Source organism: Scardinius erythrophthalmus (genome assembly GCF_964197995.2).
Source record: "Scardinius erythrophthalmus genome assembly, chromosome: 3".
NCBI lineage: Eukaryota > Metazoa > Chordata > Actinopteri > Cypriniformes > Leuciscidae > Scardinius > Scardinius erythrophthalmus.
The window spans coordinates 57,512,040-57,517,104 of NC_138223.1; the positions used below are offsets into that span (position 1 = coordinate 57,512,040).

Sequence of the window (5,065 nt, forward strand, 5' to 3'; positions counted from 1 at the left end):
CGCGCAGGCCGTGGTTTTAGTCACGGATCGACACGATTGGTTTCTGCGCTAAATGTCGCGGATGTTGTTGATTATCGGTGTTATTTATTGCGGATTTAAACCGTTTTTTAAATCCGCGTGGACGGGGAGCGGCGCCAGGCGGGAATTTGCGTCCGCAGCAAACGACGCGTTTATTTCTGCCTGAACTCAATTTCTCCTTTTTATTATTATGATTATTTTTGTTTTTCGATGAAAATCGCCTGTCTACCAGACAAGGATCATCTTCTGTTAGGTCGTGGACGGGGAGCGGCGCTAGACGGGATTTTACGACGTATACCTACAATATATATTTTTTTACCTCAGCTCGATTCCTCATCGTTAATATTGTTTTTAATATTAAGTTTTTAATTTAAACTTGATGAAAATCACCTGTCCACCAGAAGAGGATCACCCTCAGCTCATCGTCTCATTGCAATACCCTTGACGATCAACAGTTCATCGCGTAAAAGCGACATGCCTCGAAATACGCGCGATTAGAGCGTTTCGACGTCGAATCGAAGAATTTCTGAGGTGCTCATAATGAGTAACAAACCAAAACGTTTCTCATCTTCACTCATGGATGCTTTTGATTCTATATGGTAATTTGTCTTATCGACAGCGTCAGGAGACTGTCTGTATTCATATTGGATTATATCATTCCCCGTGTGTATTATTCCTCCTGCGTGTTTATGACTGAAGACTCTCTGTAAGGTGGATTTTAAATATCATGTTTTTGGTCCATTATCGTCTGGAAGATGGCAGCTGATTAAATTTTAATCTTGATGCATTCTGGCGACACGGGAGGAGAAGAGGAGAAGCGAGTGAATCGGGGAGGAGAGGAGAGAGGAGAGGATGTAGGGTGGATACGGAACACCAGAAGGTACGAATGAATGAATGAATGAACGAACGAACGAACGAACGAACGGACTGTCAGTGTGTGTGTTCAGTTAAATCCCAAACACACACATTTCCATACACACATCACTGTCTATATTTCACATCTCACGTCACTTCATTCACATTTATGTTAATGAGGATATATCATAATTCTAGAGTTTTTCTATTACATTTTAGAATGTGTGTGTGTGTGTGTGTGTGTGTGTGTGTGTGTTCATAGCCTATATATTCCACATCACTTCATATATCATTCTAGTGTTTTTTTCTTTTGCATTTTAGTATTTGTATGCGTGCACACACACACACACACACACACACACACACACACACACACACACACACACACACACACATATAATTTCATGTATGACTCACATACATATAACATACAACTAGAAACTGAATTCCCCCCCCCCCCATACAAATTTTATTAACAAAATTACATTTATATTTAACATCTGAGGACAAACCCATCCCTAAAGTATAGTATACACACACACACATATAAAAAAACACATCATTGCATACACATATCACTATATGCACACACATAAGCACACATTCTCCATGCACAGACCTATATATCATACACACACACGCACGCACACACACGTTGTGGTAATTTTTCATTGGATGTAAATTGAGTTACAGGCCAAAGGCACGCTGAACGCTGCGGATCGTGAGTGGTGTGTAAATGTGCTGGCGCCAGTGTCTGCTGGTGCATTCTGACAGACCTCCATCTCTCCCCACCCAACATCTCCTCCATCTCACACACACACACACACACACACACACACACACGCTGCATCTGAGCAATGCATTTGAGCAGAGCTGTGTGTTTGCCTGATTTAGGGGCGAAATATGATTGCTATAAGTGAGCTAAATCTGAAAAAACTCCCCCTCTTCAATTGGGAAAATGGTTAAAAAATACGGTAAATATTGTTTCATAAATATGTAGTTGTATTCTAGAAATGTAAAATGTTTTCTTTCAGGGTTTGCGTTAGTCATATAAGGTCTATGGTACTGTATGGCCACTTAAAAAATATCTTTTTTTTTTCTTTTCTTTTTTTTACTCTAGTGTGTGCAGGACACTATAGTTCATTGTAAGTGGGGATATCAAAATAAAGTAAACTGTGACATTGTTACGACCCTTCATGATTTTAAAAGTCTAGGAAGGTAGAAGGGAAACATTATGTCACCCGTCAACAACCTTTACTATGAAAACACTGGGAAGTGAGTGATACAAGGAAGCAGCAGAACATTTGAACACATTTATTATGTGCGACTAGTCAAAGAATATATCTATATATAAACATATATATATAGATAGTTAAAAAAAAAAACAATTAAAGTTGTTTACAAAAAAGAAATAAACCAAACAAACCAGCAAATTATATTATCCCAGACCTGGAAGGAGAAAAAGGGATTAACTGGACAGTGCCAACTCAAAGAAAAGAATAAAACAAAATAATCTTTCTACGTCGTTTGAAACTAACCTAACTAACACGAAAGGAAAATGTAGAAAGGAAAAGTCTTCGACGTCCTAGACGTCGTATACTTCCCTACCCTAACTATCAAATAAAAATACAACGAATGGCACTTGCCCTCTTACTAGTGTATCTAAACAGAAAATAAACCTAAGTGCGATGTACGTCACGTGACATCTCTTACCTGTCCCTTTTCCTCTATCATTCCCAAAACACAGCGTTACCGCTCTCAAACATTTAGATAAAAGGAATAGGACGGCAACACAACGAGATCTCACATCGAACACATTAACAAAGCTTGATAAATTCTCAAAAGTTGAAAACAAGCAAAAACCAAAATCAAGCTTAACAGAAGAAAATATACTAAGCACACAAAGTCAAGTTCAACAAACAAAAAGGCCGCCGCCGTCTAGTGCGTCCATGACTCCTTTTATAGTTCCCGGGTTTCCGGTAACCATAGACTGGATCTCACTTGCAGACGTCAGCACGCCAGGACCCTCCTCTCCGATGGTTGTCAGCCAATCAGGCGACCGATCGGCACATCGCCTGCGAGAGCGAAAGTAAAACAAACAGACAGCGGCAGAAACAATACAAAAGAAACTAGAAACACCCAAAGTCGCACAGCTTGGTGTCACATAATATCGTAACAGACATATTATACCCAAAAATTCTACATACAGTGACTACCAGTCAAATTTATAAACATGTGGGACCAAAAATGACTCGGACACTTTGAGCTGATCATGTTCTGCTGAAGTGTGTTTTCTTTAATTGCTAATGCTCTTTTTACACACAGACTGAACAAAATGAAGCATTGCTTGGTGATTGGTTGAGCTAAACTGGTATTATCTAATTGTCTAGTTACATTTAACAGCTGACAGATATTCAACATTTTCTAAAATATATAGCGAATAAACTGAGAATGTGAGAAATGTTGAAGGTGTCTGAATACATTTTAGTTTGACTGTATAAGTGTGTGTGTTCGGGGTTACTTGCCTAATTTTTGAGGATAAATGTGTCTACAGAAGTGAGCTAAATCTGATGAAACTGGGACATCAGGGAGCGAAAATATTATGCTAATGCTACAAAATGAGACGTTTAAGGTTGGTTTTAGTCCTCATTTGTCCTTGGTTGTGTAAGTAAACGTGTTTGTGTTTAATAGACTGATATATAGAGAAGAGAGAGTGTGTTTATAAAGACACACATAATGATCTTGTGAAGATCCACGGATGGTTGAGCGAGCAAAGACTCGAAACACAAACACATGCAAAAACACTGGCTACTAGTCAAAGCAAGCGGATGAAGAGCAGAAAATTATCTCATATGTCACTTCTCTTGTTTATTGGTAAAAGAAAAATTGTGAAACGCGGTAAATCTGTGGATTCTGCACGAGATAAAGAAACACTGTGTAAAAACTAACTCATAAATAGATAAATACATTAACATTGACCCCTGAGCTTCGTTTATCCTCCAGTGTTTGTGGTCATATTTATAGCGCTAAATAAATAGGTGTTATTTATGTATCCTTCTCGTTTTGCTTTTTCAGCGGTTTTGTTGTTCTTGTTGGTGAAAATGCTTCTTTTCCCAGTGTATCATGCAGAGGTCATTTCTAAGCTGATTTACCTAAACGCTTTCTAAACATCAGCCTTTGGGGAAACCTGTTTGAGAACAGTCAGTACTGGTGACCCTGGACCACATAACCAGTCATAAGGGTACATGTTTTGAAATTTTTATTTATGCATCATATGAAAGCTGAATAAATAAGCTTTCCATTGATGTATGGTTTGTTAGGATATGCTTATATTTGGCTGAGATACAACTATTGATAATCTGGAATCTGAGGGTGCAAAAAAATTAAATATTGAGAAAATGGCATTTAAAGTTGTGCATTTATATTGGCGATTGTGCAGCATTCACTCACAAAAATATTTTTTGATATATTTATTATAGGAAATGTACCTAATATCTTCATGGAACATGATCTTCACTTAATATCCTCATGATTTTTGGCATAAAAGATATAAAAAAAGATAAAAAAGATAAAAGATATACAGATATACGCGTGCGACTCGCGACTCACACATTTGCATTTTGTGGTGTGGTGTTGCACTATTGGCTTAAATGTGTGTGTTTGATCTCTCAGTCTGTCTTCTAAGACTGTCTGCCTAGTGTCTTTAATGTAACTCTGACTCGTCTAGACGGTCATTTATTCCTGCATTATGCAACCGAATTTAAATCAGTGAAGAGTGAGATGGGAAACTCATTACGACTGTCACCAATCAGTGTTTGACGAAAACGTTAGAATAACACGGTTAATGTTTTTCTGCAGATCTGCTGTTCAAGAGTTTCAGCGAAAGCCTTTAGATCAAAAGAGTTTACAATTATGAGAAACATATTCAGTCAAGTGTGTCCGAAATGGTGTATACAATGTGATACAATACAAAAAAATGCATGATGGCAGACATAAATATAATATATAAGAATACACAAATAATATTTAATTATTTTTGAAAACATTAATTATATATTTGCATGTTTTTATGTTAATGAGTATCCTGCCAATGCTGGAAATATAAAAAAAGACAGAATATATAAATATATCATCTTACCACAACTGTCTGTAACGCTGTTTGTCATCTTCAGTAGCAGAACGCAGTGTGAAT

At 37.5% G+C, this 5,065-nt stretch overlaps 1 protein-coding gene across 3 annotated transcripts in view; it reads left to right on the top strand.

Annotated features, from left to right (window-relative positions):
- Positions 1 to 421: 421 nt before the first annotated feature.
- LOC308687457 (adhesion G protein-coupled receptor L1) overlaps positions 422 to 5,065 on the top strand; it is a 69,172-nt gene continuing 64,528 nt past the window's right edge. For all 3 annotated transcript variants that reach the window (XM_081360019.1, XM_081360020.1, XM_081360021.1), the window contains exon 1: positions 422 to 898. The gene's annotated coding sequence lies outside the window, so the exon portion shown is untranslated. The remainder of the gene's footprint in view (positions 899 to 5,065) is intronic.